Source organism: Leptidea sinapis, chromosome 42 (assembly GCF_905404315.1).
Source record: "Leptidea sinapis chromosome 42, ilLepSina1.1, whole genome shotgun sequence".
NCBI lineage: Eukaryota > Metazoa > Arthropoda > Insecta > Lepidoptera > Pieridae > Leptidea > Leptidea sinapis.
Genome location: NC_066306.1, coordinates 4589493 through 4605073, shown reverse-complemented (window position 1 = coordinate 4605073; position 15581 = coordinate 4589493).

Sequence of the window (15581 nt, the reverse complement as noted above, 5' to 3'; positions counted from 1 at the left end):
ACGGCAATTTAATAGATCTTATAAATAATGGTCATACACGTGTATTTGGTCAAGAAATTAAAAATATATTATATTAAAAGAATACACGGTCACTGAAATTAATAATATATAATTTACATTTACAGTTAAAAGAAAGATTCCACAAATATTACTGCAGAGGGAAGCGTTTTGTACAACTGATCAGACTAGGAATCGAAGGAAAATTAATTTCATAGACTATGAACTATCCTTCAGTTTCTCGGTCGAACAATCGTGAGCTCATTATTAATCACTTACGGAATAATATCATTCGTTTTCCTCCCTTCGAATGCAAATCGCATTCAATATGGTAGAAACAACAATTGCAATTCGCTTTTATCTATATAGGTTAGGTATTCCTTTAGGTTAGGTTTAAAATAATATGACCTAATGAAATATAACTTGAAACTGTTCAATCTTTTTTAACTTTACCAACAATTTTACCACCAATAGTTATTTATGCAAGTGTTGTGTAATAAGGGGTATCAAAACACAAATGTGGGTTTAATGATAATAATATCACATGAGTGTTTTAATACCTAATTATCAACTTTATCTACACCCCTAATATAAAATATATCTATAAATACAATCTATAAAAGATTCTGAAACAGTAAGCTTACTGCTAAAATTAAAAAAGCCAGTCCTAGTAACCATTTACATCATCGACGGTCGGTCATGCGCTGCCTTCATCCAACATATTCCGGCGATCTTGACAAGATCGTCGGTCCATCTTCTGGGGGGCCTACCAAAACTGCGTCTTCCGGTACGTGGTTGCTATTTGAGGACTTTACTGCCCCAACGGCCATCTGTCTGCAATCTGTTTCGCAATCATTTGGTAGTCCAAACCGACATAGTTGTCGGTAACTTTGGTTCTCCTACGGATCTCCTCATTTCTGATGTGATCTTGCAGGGAAACTACGAGCATAGCCCTCTCCATTGTCCTCCATAATATTGACAAACTTATACACAAATTATCTTGTCCCAAACTAGGCATAGGTTGTACTATGAGTACAAGACAACGATATATTTAATACAATATACGTACTACAACTTACTCGGAAACAAGAATCCATATTTATCATATAAATGTTTGTACCTACCGGGATTTTAATTCGGGACCTCTAAGCTCATTAGGCAGGGTCACTAATCACTGGGCTATATGGGTCGTCGTATAATAATTGTTATTTTTGTATTACATAATATATAAAGACAATGGTTCGGGAAGTCATAAATAATGTGATTAATAAGTATGTACATAGTAATTAACAATGAACAAAATGATCGCATCTTCTTAAGGTTAAGTAATAAATAATGTGAATAACGCATGGAATAATAAACGCAAGTTAAAGTGCACCCAGATATCAGTAGAATTTAAATTATTATTATAACAGAGAACACACAATCACAAAAAAAATACTTTCAACAGTTGCATTACGAATTTTACTTTGTACGAAATCCATCAAAAATGTTTGCGCTCATTAATTAACAACTGGATGAATAATCAAACTATAAATAATACGTTTAAATAACCTTCCATTACGATTAAAGTTATTGTGAAATTGTTTGCTACGAATCGTTTCCATGGTTGACCTGAACTTCTGTTAATTATAGAGTGACTTCTCATATATTTCAACAAGACTTTTAAACATAAAAGGTGTTATTACCAAAAAGTTAAACACGAGTCGAAGCTTGTCTCAGTGTGCCTGACGGATAGATCATATTCATATGGAAGTTTTATATTATATGATGACAGATAGATGACAACTATCCAAAATATGTTTTGAGTTTTCTTTAGCGTTAATTTCGCCAATATTTGTCGTTTAAACAATTCGACACGTGTTTCGCCTCTACAAGAGGCATCCAAAATCTTGCATGAGACTGCGTGCCTGCCTAGCAGTGGATTATGGATTTCCTCAAAGTAACGCCAACTTCATTAAATTTTTTTAGGTGACAACTGTCAAAAATTACGTTTCATTCCTTTATTTGTTCCTGTATATGTTTAAGTTTATTTTGTACTCAACGGCGTTTTAGTTAAACAAACACAAGCTAAAGATAAACTCCATTTTATGCGTCGTTATTGTTAGGTAACGGACGTTTTTATAGTTAGATCACTGTCTAACGCTTATTGTTGCCGTTTCTTATTTGTATCGGGAACAATTTATTATTATGGAAGCTTTTTAAGTTTTCAACACGATATCGGTTAGAGGCTCATGGGTAGTGCATTAAGCATTAAGTGTTGCTGTTTTTTCTCCAAATAAATAAAAGCTTCACTATAACCCAACCTACAATGAGAAATTTCTACTCTAGCTCCCCTACCTCTACTAATCCAGCCTACGCTAATTTCCTTGTACAAATACGCCCACAGCCGTATATTGAGAATATGTTACAAATTTTGGCTAGCTTGTAATATTACAGCAATAAGGAGATTGTTGTTATTTGTAGAATCCTTTTTATGTTAGGTAGTAAATACGGTTGAGTCCATTCAGGTGGCCATACTCTATTACAAATGATGTAAAATAATGTGGTAAATTATTAAGTTTTTTTTTTTATTGTAATTGGAAAACTTACAGCTAAATACAATAAAAGTTAGGAAAATATTGTGTGGCCATATTCTCCTAAAGTTGTATAATGAGGATTTGAGCTCTGCTTTTCTAGTGAATTTTGCAGTGTTTTAAAGCTGCTTTCATTTGGGGTAGAACCTGGGTAGATGGTAAGTAGTACAGACTTAGTAGTAGTAGTAGTAGCTCTTCCGTGCTTTCCAGATTTAATCAAGTTTGTCGTTACTTCTTCATTATCATTCTCAATTGCCCAGTCTTTAGTGGGCAGAGTTTGTATATCAAAAATAACTTTGCGGTAAAGACTTTTTGATTCATGTTTCTCTGTTTGTGTCTGGACCTCATATTAATAATAATATATTATGTTACTCTCTTACGCCCTAGTTTTCTACATTTCCTGATAAGTCAAGTTTTCCATTTTATAGTAAGCCTCATACATTCTTTGTTTTTACTGTCTGGACCTTACGAAGGAAGACAGAACTTCCAGACGCAGAATATATATGAGAAGCCTAATCTGCTAAATAACCGGCACTCCATTTCACATCGCACACCTAGATGTGGAGCAGCATTGGTTGCTAAGCGGCTCGCATTGTAATAACGATTCCTTTGTTTCTATGCATAACAATAGTAAGAGAACCATAGTCACCCACATAGCCTCGATGATTGCGATACTGAAGTGGCAGTGGGCAGGGCACACAGCTTGTAGGACAGATAGCCGTTGGGGCAGTAAAATCCTCAAATGGCGACTATAATATATCGGAAGAGGCAGCACCCCACAAGATGGACCAATGTTCTGTTCAATCTCGCCAAAATAGTTTAAATGAGAGAAGCGCAAGCTCGATCGTCGTGGAGATCTATCGCGGAGGCGTTTATCCAGTATTGTAACGTATGTCGGCTAAAATAATTATTTTCATGATGATGTATGTGGAAATATGAAGAGAGAGGAAGGAGAATAGTAGAGATATCAACACAATCACATTGGTTGGAACACGAGCGACCCTCAGCGTTTGGCACTATAAGTCAGCAGATTGGGATAGGATGTGAAAAATAGAAACGCATCCTAGGGCAAGGTTTGTTTCCCTTCGGATGATCCTAAAGATTGAGCGGTGTTTCCGGGACGACACGACATGGGTACCTTCAAAAAAAGCTCGTAGACCTTCCTTAAAGGCCAACAAAGCTCCTGTAATTCCTCTCGTGTAGCAAGAGAATGTGGGCGACGGTGATCATTTAACACCAGGTGCGTTTGTCCTCCTATGAAAAATGTGTCCTCCTATGTTTTTAGATCGATATAGCTTAAGTCTATAAAAATACAAACGGTAAAAGCCCTTATTTAAAATGGCTTTTACAGCACAAGCCTAACAATACCAAATTTATGTTACACAAAAATGTCTCTGATGAATTACGCCATCACTCATAAAAAGTTGAGTTCTTTAGAAATTTCCAGAAGAGACCGCGAATGTCAGGTCAGTTTCCCAAAGTTTTTCAATAAATCATACGAACTTAGCTTTATATGAAATATTATTGGATATACGAAATCGATTCAAGTGTATGTTATCATAGAAAGGTTGTGGGAACGACTTGTAATTTAATTATTTCAATCTGAAGATATATCCAATAGTTCCATAGTGTTCCAATTAAAAATAAATAAGTCCTGACCTGATTAGTAACCGAGAGATCTTCTGAATTTAAATTAAATTAATAATATATAAGCATAGATATTTTGTATAATTGCCATTTTATAGATATGTTTTGCATCAATTATGTGATTATAATAAATCCTCACTTTTTATGTCATCATCAATGAACGTGCTTTCGAATAAAATATTCCGATCAATAAAACCACTCATTCGTTGCAGATTAAATCTACTTTTTTCATCCGTTACATTTGCTTTCAATACGATGAATATTCATAGTCCTGTCAGAATTAAATTAAATTTTAACTATATATAAATAAAAATAAAATTTTAAATGTTTTGGTAAGATTTGAGAAAAGAGTGCGTAGCCAGCAGAATTGAATATATTATGTGTTTGCGTCCTTCTCACTGGTGACGTAGTATTACTACGTCTAATAAGCGTGTACAATACTTTGAACATTCTAAAAAGTGTCACAAGTCGCCTTTGGTCGACGAGGTAGAGGCATTGCGCCACCTCAAATCCGTCGTGATACTGGTGGAGAGGGTCAACGCAGCGATAAATAAACTGATTTTAACTTATTATTGTCAGCAATATTGTAATATTGTTTACTTGATATGTTAATAAGCTATACCAACATCATGTACTGTCATAAGACATCCCAATTAATTATAACATTTATTTAACTACTAACTGTGTAAGTAATGTTATTTTATATATTTATCACTATAATTAGAAATAACAATAATATTCAGATCCTTACCTAACTTGATTCGTATAAGTTGGTACTACAGCAGTGCCAACTAACAGTTGGTAGCATCATCACGGTAGACGGTCCTTCCGTATATAAGTTCGAGTGGGCATTACTTATTGTGAATTATCAGGGGATACTATGCCTATCACTATAATTGTCAGTGATTATTGTAATTCTAAGTGGAATATTTAAAATACAGATAATAACAGTTTTATTATGTGCGTTTAAATTACCAACCGCTTCTACATTATTTTGATCGATTTTTATTTTTTGTACAGATAAAGCAGGAAATAATAATGCAAATGCAAAATACAATAAATAACTGCTTAATATTGTTTCATGATAATATACTCGTTTTGTGCTTTAAACTTATCTAAGTAATATTGAATTGCAAACTCTCCCAGTGCAATGTTTGAAATGTATTTCCTAATAACATCACGTGCTTTGAGATATATTCTGAAAGGAACGTCTTCACAATCCAATGTCGAAATCCCAATTGAGCCGTGTATTGTATGACCGTCGACATTGAATCGAAATTATGTATCAGCTATATTTGAAGTTGCAAAGCCGGTAAAAGATCGACGGAATTGTCTTTGAGTGTCGAGTTGGAGTTAGTACTGAGTGGGTGAAAGCTTATTTTACAATTCTTAGAAAGTCAGTGAACTGAAATATTATGGCTTAGTTATTTGTCAATAAAAGAAATCGTATCATCAATCCTTAATCTAAGGTTTTTTTTATCCAATAGTTAGATTAAAGATTAATATAAGTTTTTTTTTAACTTTACTTCAGTCCTTTTTAATATTGGCGAGCTTAAGTAATTATGTAATTTTGTAAACATATTTTATCGAAGCGGAACTTTTTTTCACGCTGAACAGTTTATTTCTTGGATTTTTGAATAAATTTAAAAGTTTTACAACACTTTTATCATATCATCACTAGTATAAGTTTAGTGTATTTCGTATACCATCAATTCGTACACACTTTGTATGCATCAAGGCACCTGTGATCGTTTACTTGCGATGGGCGCAGCATATTCCTTGATATCTTCCTTTCACAAATATACTTAGAGACATCAGCAAAAATATTCAGCTTAATACAATATAGAATTTTTTCATAAATTTATGACGATAAAAAATGGGGAAAATGGAGAGAAAATTAAGACAAAAATTGAAAAAAATTATCAATTTGTAAAATACTAAGGCTCTCCAACTAAACTGTTAAATAATAGTAATACTAATTTGAAAGAATTATACAAATTTCGTGTTGGTAGGCCGATGACACAAGATGCCACAAGATGAACCGACGATCTGATCAAGATCGCCAGAATACGTTGGATGAGGGCAGCGCAGGACCGATCGTAGTGGAAATCTTTGGGGGAGGCCTTTGTCCAGCAGTGGACGTCTGCCGGCTGATGATGATGATGATGATACAAACTTCGTAAGAATTGATAGTTTTTGGAGAATTGTTTTGATTCTCTGTCAAATGTCTTTATATAGCAACAAAGTTCGAATGTTCATTCTATATTTATTTATTATAGATCTTAGACATGAAACATATTTTCACCATCAGACTGTGTTGATCTACCCATCCATCCCATTTACCAGTGTGAGGCTCCTTTGCACATGATACTGGCTAGATTATGGGTACCACATCGGTGCATATTTCTGCCGTTAAATTACTGTTTCGGTCTGAAGGGCGCTGTAGCAAGGAAACTACTGGTCAAATGAGACTTAACATCTTACGTCTCAAGGTGACGAGCGCAATGGTATTGCCGCTCAGGATTTTTGTGTTTTTCAAGAATCCTGAGCGGCACTGCATTGCAATGGGCAGGGCGTATCAATTACCATCAAATAAACATCCAGCTCATACCTTATTTTCATTTAAGAAATCTTTAATGGTCAGTTCAAGGTACTGTCTTTATCAAACACGGGCGGGCAGGAAGGCACACCGACATCCGTAAACCTTTTGTATGAGGTCAAGTAGACAATATAAAAAGACAAGACGATAACCTGTTAAAAAGTAAGGTACAACCTGGTAAAAGGTTTGCCCTAATTGCGAACTTTCTTATTTTTCTAAAACTTTTAAGGGACGCCACGTAAAACAAGATTCTCATTTTTCGCGACCTGCTTTGTAAAACCCAATGAAAGTATATTTCGAAATTATTCTACTCGTAGGCGCTACTTACATAAACCGATTTCCTTGTGTCTTGTGTAGTACGATTTTTGATGGTTCGTTCAGCCCAGTGGCTAGTGACCCTGCCGACTGAGCTAGAGGTCCCGGGTTCAAATGCCGGTAGGCTTAAACATTTATTTCATGTGAGTTTCCGAGTTAGGGATGTTTATATCCATTTATGTATGTTTAAGTATGTATATTGTCGGTATTGAATATATCAATCTCTAGTACCCACAGTACAGGCTATGCCTAGTTTGGGACAAGACAAGTATTGTAAAAGTGTGTCAATATTAAAAAAAATCGTATCGTATCTAAATATATGTATCGTCTAGTAAGTATGCTGTAAAATTTTCTTGTATTGTTATTTTTCGTTTTCCTACTATAAAATAGTTATTCTAAATTCTTCTATTTTTGTGAAGGTATCTTCTTAAATAAGTAAAAGAGAACTCTTAGTAATAATGGTTTAGGTATCGTTTGCTACATTAAAATGTTAAGGGTATTTCAAATCAAATTATACTTTAGCTTAAATTAACTCTGGTTTCATAAAGTTATTATCACTAACACGAGAAAACATTCAGTTATCTAACTAAGGCATGGAATATTATGTGCTTAAAAGATAAAAATGGTTAATGATCACAGTATATCGTTAACAACAACTATTGCCTAATTAGCGTTTATGTATGATATGTGATATAAGATCGCTTATGTTAGGTACCGTGTTACTTGCTGTTAAGGCTGGGGACCGAGCCTTGAAGAATCGAGGGGAGCTAGCTTACCTCTCTCGCACAAGATCGCCATAGTTTTAATTCAGAATTAGAAGCATTTTGTAACCGACTTCAAAAAAGGAGGAGGTTCTCAAAATTATCAGTATTTTTATTTTTATTTTTTTATGTTTGTTACCTGAAAACTTTCGACTGTGTGAACCGATTTTGATAATTCTTTTTTTATTTGAAAGCTGGTACTTCCCGTGTAGTCCAGATCTGACAATGGCATCCATGAGAAAAATCATAAAAGTCTTAAATTTGTTATACATACGTATAGCAAAGTGGTTGATAAATTTACGAATAAAAATATTCAATATCGCGCCAACCGATTTCGATGATTCTTTTTTTTATTGGAAAGGATATACTTCAAAGATAGTTTGGTGAGAGTTTGGTTAGGTTCTGATTACGGAATCCATGGCAAAGTAACGGAACTCTTCAATTAAGCGCTTACGTTCATTGCTGCATTGAAAAATTTAGTATATCTTCACGTATTTAGACAAGTTGTTAGTTGGTGTACTTCAAATTCACTAAAAAAAAATTAACAAAAAACAACCGACATCAAAAACACTATTCCAAAACAATAGATATAATATGCACTAAAAAGTATAAAAATAATTGCGTATTTATATACAATCTAATTGTAGTTACGATTATTGTAATTTTTGGAGTCGGTATCATCCAAGATAGGCTTGTAACTGCATACATACGAGGGGCGGTCAAAAAGTTCGCGGAATGGCGGGGTTGGCGGGGGTGAGGTCGCTCCTCCAGGTAGCCGCTACTTGAGTAACTCATAATTACTATATATGCCAATTTCTAGCCTAATTGGGTCATTAGCTTTCGAGTTACAAACGAGTGAACAAGTAAATCGGGAACAAACTAGCCACTATGGAGAAAATTGAACATCGCGCCGTCGTAAAGTTCCTCACCAAACAAGGAAAAACGCCTCAAACTATTTTGCAAGAGATGTTAGCTGTTTACGGAGACTCTGCTCCTGGTAAAACCATGATTTACAAATGGCACGGCCTTTTCAAGCAAGGAAGGGAGTCAATTGAAGATGATCCTCGACCTGGACGGCCCATTGAGGCCACTACGCCGGAAATCATTGAAAAAGTTGAAAAACTTGTATTGGAAGACGGAAGGTTGAAGAAGAAACAACTTGCAGCATCAGTTGGAGTATCAGAAACCACAATTTTAAATATTCTTCATCAACATCTTGGCATGAGTAAAGTGTGTTCAAGGTGGGTCCCGAGAATGCTCACGCCGCTGCAAAAACGTGAGCGCGTCAACTGTTCCCGCGAGTATTTGGACCGCTGTGGAGAAGTTAGGGAAGAAATTATGGCCCGAATTGTAACCGGTGATGAAACTTGGGTTCACCACTATGAGCCTGAGTCAAAGCAGGAGTCGATGCAGTGGCACAAAAAAGGCACACCACCCCCAAAAAAATTTAAAGTGTCGCAATCGGCCGGAAAGATCATGGCGACTATTTTTTGGGATACTGAAGGTATTCTTTTGATCGATTATAAAGAACGTGGTGTTTCTATAACGGGAGAGTACTACGCTTCCCTATTGGACCGATTAAAAGAAGCTATTAAAGAAAAAAGAAGAGGAAAACTGACAAAAGGTGTACTCCTTTTGCACGACAACGCGCCCGTTCACACGAGTCATGTTGCGACGGCTGCCATTCATCGATGCGGTTTTGAACAACTACGCCATCCACCCTACAGTCCAGACCTGGCCCCTAGCGATTTTTATTTATTCCCAAAGATGAAGAAAGAGCTGCGTGGAAAAAAATTTAGAGACGATGATGAAGTCAAGTCGGCGATTTCGGCGTATTTTGACGCCCAAGACAAAACCTATTTTTTCGACGGTATTAATAAGTTATATGCCAGATCCCAAAAATGTATTCGTGTTAAGGGGGAATATATTGAAAAGGAAAAATAACATAATGTATCATTTCATCTTTTTTCCCAGTCATTCCGCGAACTTTTTGACCTCCCCTCGTAGTTATAGATGAGATGTGCTTGAGTCGTGAGGACGTGAGAGGCGAGAGCGCGTCGCAGCGGAAGGATACCGATTCCAAAAATTACAATGATCGTAACTAGAATTACATTTTATTAAAAAATAATAGTTTAAAAAAAAACTAAAGAACACGCTTTATATAAAATTCAACTAAAAAATAGAAAATAAATTTAAATTGAAAATTGTGTAAAAAATATTTTATATTTCATTATAAAAAAAAGCGTGGGATGTAGAAGAATTATTATTTTAATAATATCTTAAAAAGTACCCCACGCTTTTTTTATAATGTAATATATCATATTTTTTTACACTATTTTCAATTTGAATTTATTTTCTATTTTTTAGTTGAATTTATATATAACGCGTGTTCTTTAGTTTTTTTTAACTATTATTTATTTTTAATTTTTTAGTTAATTTTTTTAGATTTAATGAAGGGATTTTAATATTTGCGAATAAAAATATTTTAGTTATATTGAAAGATCACTTAATTCAGCTAGCCCGAGATCCCCGAACTATTAGCTCAGTTAAATCACGCATTTATAATTTATAATGGAAATATAAATTCACCGCCATCTTTTCGCTTCTAAACGAATTAGATACTTTAATTTTGTGGTAATGTCTTGACATGTCGCGTGTTTTCTTTGTAGTTTCCAATAAATTACTAGATGGCTTATTAGTGATTTATTTATTTAAAAATTATATAAATTAATAAAAATCATATTTTGCAAATTGAAAAATTTAATAATTTTATCAAATTAGTGTAATGTCATCGGTCCTCGATAAATCTACAAAGTTTGAACTAAATCTTGCCGTTTAAAGTGCCCAAAGATGACGGCTACAAACATACAAACAAACAAGTGAAGCTAATATAAAGCGTGTAATAATTGCGTATTTTTATACAATATAATTTTAGTGACAATACGCAATTATTTTTATACTTTCTAGTGCATATTATATCTATTGTTTTGGAATAGTGTTTTTGAAGTCGGTTGTTTTTTTGTTAATTTTTTTTTATTTATTACAAACATAATACAATTTTCTTTACAAAAATAACAAAACTATATCATGTTAAATAGTATTGGTGTACAATAATAATTTTTCATACAATTTTTATTAAGATTGAATGATTAGCATGGCTCCAACTGAAAAAGTTTGAGATATTTTGGTAGTTTTTCTTCGCACTGTCTATAAAAAATAGAAATGTAAATAAAAATGAATTTTCTTCTCATATTCTGTAGATATATTAAAATGGTGTCAATTATGCGCTATTTTGGTGATTTCTTGGGATAGCAGCCTTTAGTGACCACCGCCACCTTCATTCTTCTTTAACACCAGGGGAATCATAGGAGCGTTGCTGACCTACTCGCACGATTGTGTCTCGTACTTAGGCGGGAAATAAACGAAATCAAGTATTTGGTGTTGTCATGCCACAGCACAACTTCCCGTCTTAGTGAAATTTCAATAAATATAATACTTTTATTCTTTTATTATGTACTGTACTGTGTTTTAATATTTTAAACCGAGTTCTTGTAACAGCCATTGCACATTTTCAGAGACTTGACGTCGAGGCATACTTGTATAGCGACGAAGAAAGGAGATGGCAATATTAAGTCAACTCCCCAAACATACATACATATAATCAAGCTTCTTTCCCGTAGGGGTAGGCAAAGACCACTTCTTTCCACTTGCTACGATCCTTACATACTTGTTTCGCTTCGTCCACTTTCATAATTCCTTTCATACATGCTCTTCGGTTTAGGGTACTCTTGACCAGGCCTTTTTCAAGACGTCCCTGATTTGGTCTCGAAGCGTCCGCCTAGGTCTACCCCTTCAAACAGTTTCATTGACACTGGCCTTATACTTTCTTAGTCAATCGTTCTTCATTCATTTTCTCGACGTGGCCAAACCATCTCAGCATACTATCATAATAAAATATTAAATTCAAGAAGAGTCATCACAAGTTCATCAAAAATATATAACATAAGTATTTATGAAGAACCTGCCAAATTAATAGTAAACCTCAATTCTCAATTAACAATGAATAATTTTCGTGTTCCAATTGTTTATGTACGAGTATTTTTATATCAATATAGTACAATAAAACGTAATGGACTGTGGCCGCTCTCATTATTTAAAAGTATATTCGTTTCTTGTTCATTTGTACGAATAAAATCTTTATTTCGATTTTGATTTACATTGTTACTTAATTTAACTCTATTAGTATCAATAAATATGTACTAATCTACGATATATACTGAAAAATTCCTGAATTAAGTATTTTTAAATGAATAACACATCAAAAAAAACCTTTGACAATACAAAAATGTTAAATCCATCCGCATTTTGTTTATGTCTTACATTCCACAATCGCGCGTTCCGCACGAAAATTGTTGCCACGCACAGCAAGCTTGTGGAATAATTGCTGTCAGTAGTATTTACGAGCAGATATGACTTAGGAACCTTCAAATTTTGATGTCTAGTACTGTGGATGTCCATGGGCAACTTGTTCTTTTCAGATAATTTATTCCTAAGTTACACCTACAGATTAACAATAATATGAAACTTCTCCACACTGGTTCGACCTGTAAGTGTCCGGTTTATCGTTTAGTTTGTGAACCGTTAAAAACCGTTTCAGTCATGTTAGCCACTTTACCTAGATGTGAAAACATAAATCGTTTAACTTTGAATTTACATTAGGTTTTATTCAGTGTTATTGTGTTTAGCAGTGGAAGGCTCCTTTGCACAGGATGCCGGTTAGTTTATAGGTACCACAACGGCACCTATTTCTGCTGTGAAGCAGTAATATGTAAACATGGATAAACATTACTGTGCTTCGGTCTGAAGGGCGCCACAGCTAGTGAAATTACTGGGCAAATGAGACTTAACATCTTATGTCTCAAGGTGACGAGCGCAATTGTAGTGCCGTTAAGAATTTTTGGGGTCCTTCAACAATGCTGAGCGGCATTGCATTGTAATGGACAAGGCGTATCAACTACCATCTGCTGAACATCCTGCTCGTCTCGTACCTTATTTTCATAAATAAAAGTGTTAACTTCTTTAAACACTGATAATATGAAAGATTAACAATCTAATAGATGCAAGTTATGTAAATACATATTCATCCCTCGTAAAAAATTAAATGGGTAATGCAAAATGACCACATAAATGTCAGAAATATAAGTTTAACTTGAAACTCATAACAAACGCGGCGTTTGCTCACTGCAGGCCTGAATCACAAAAACTTATGAATAAAAAATGAATTCCTTGATTTTAAAATTAGCATTACAAAGAGAGGTAATTCTCGTAACTTTCGTCTCGGTCGTTTAGGGAGAATAATAATCCAGGTTTTTACGTACCTAAATGAATAATTTTATAACATTTCGAGATGATACTTCACGATAAAATCGCTAATACATTTTGGAAGTTATATCACAGTGTATCATAAAAATATTTAGCAAGCAAATAATTAACACACCAATCTTAGGAAATTGGAAAAATATTCTGTACTTTAAATTATTAAGATATAAATAAAGAGGTTCTTTATACAAAATAAGTGCGTACTTTATCAAACAAACATAATTTTGTAATATTATTAATATTCACTTCCTTTTTTATCTAAACTTAGAACACTAAATCTAAACTAAAATCTACGTCTAATCTATATGTAATCTTACATTATAAAATTCTCGTATCCCGGTGTTTGTTACCAAACTCCTTCGAAACGGCTTAGCCAATTTGTTTGAAAATTCGGTATATCGGGTAGGCCTGAGAATCGGTCAACATTTTTTTTTCTTTAAAAAAAATATTTTATTTTATTATAACTAAGCATTAAAAATACATAAAACTTCAAACTTTTAACTTTTTGTTCGCTATCAAACTTAGCTGGATTATACTTCGTCGCCAATCGCCATACTGTAATTACTACTATTTCAAACTTTTGTCAAATCACTGCACGTTGAATACTAAACTAAATTTCTATTTTTTCTTAGGCAGTCCCACCTCTTATTACGTAGTATTTACATCCACTTTGGTTACACTACCACACAAAGTGGTAGACGTGCTGGCTGCTGGTCACCCGACTGCCCTAGTGTTATATTTCATTTAGTGTTACTATGTATATTATATAGTAGTGATATATTGAAATTATTGAATATATATTCTATTGAAATAGATCGTAGAAGTGTTTTCTAATAATTATGTTAAAAGAAAACTACAGTTACTTAAATTTACAATAGAGTTAAAAATTGTAGTCGTTAATAACATAAAACTTTATTGAGCGCAACCTCTCGGTACTATCATATGCTAGCTTCGTAAAATGTTATCGTTGTGGTTGCATTGCTAAGCTGTGACTAAGCTCGGCATTCAAATATAAAAAGGAGCATACTTCGACTGATGTAGGCTATATTGGTCGTATATTATGTAATTCTACGCTCTGATTGAGACAATTGGTTATATTATTGAAATTACTTATTTATTTATTTAATAGGAACACACAGCAGAATTACAACTAATATAAAATTAACAAAAAATATCAGCTAAATACAAGATAGGCTGCAACTCCATGTTTATCAGAAATGAATAACAAAAAAATACAGTAATAATAGTGATTTTAAAACTAGCTTTAGGTAATGTAATATTAAAAGAAAAAGACAGAGAAAAAATATATATTTGGACAAATAGACGTGAATAATTATGGTAAGGGTACCTATATATTTTTTTTTATAATTTAAACTAATTAAGGAATTTGTATAAACTAGATTGCCATTAATTATAAACAGATGAACTGTGGATGTCAGGTACTTCAGTATTTTCGAGTAGTAGGGCATTGTATTGACGACAAATTCTATACATTGGGTTATAGAAGGACACGTTATTATTATACGGAATGGTTATGAATAAAGAGTATTTGACTTTGATTTTGACAAATAATTAACTTTATAATCCATTTATTGTTATAAACTTAATGTCGATGCCAGTTTTCATGTCGTCGACCGTATTTCGTTTAATTGTATTATTATATCGAGCCATGCACCTCAACCAATCAAATTACTTAAACACTACTGTTTCACCTGTCCTACTACGTCAATCATACTCCATCCTTCATAAGAAGGCCTATAAAAATGAGTACTTATTCAAAGCTAAACAAAAACAATTGGTCCCATTAAGGCCGGGTTGCACCCATTAACTTAAGCAATAATTAACATGTTAAAGTACCGGTTAGGTAAAAATAAGTTGGACCATTTGACAATTGTTAGATGACGTCATAACTTTAAATGCTAATTGCAACCGTCCAATCTTCGCCGGTTAAAGCTATATGTTATAATAATAGCTAAATAGCGACCTGTTGCTAATAAATATTCGATATTGACTAGATATTTCACTTTTTAACTTTAACTATGCCAAGAAATATGATGGTGTAACTCTTTCTACATTCTATATTAAAGGCAGCGTTACTGTTAACGTTAAATTTTACTTAAACCTTATCTGCAGCTAATATGAAGCAAACCAGTCTAAGTGTTAGTTTTACGATTTTAGTTAAAATTAGTCAGCGTTTCTGTTCGACGATTCATGTGTTTGTTTTACTCATAAAAAAGAAGGTACTAAAAATGATATAGCCACTTTAAACTTGTCGCCTCATAGGTGACTTATATATCACAAACGATA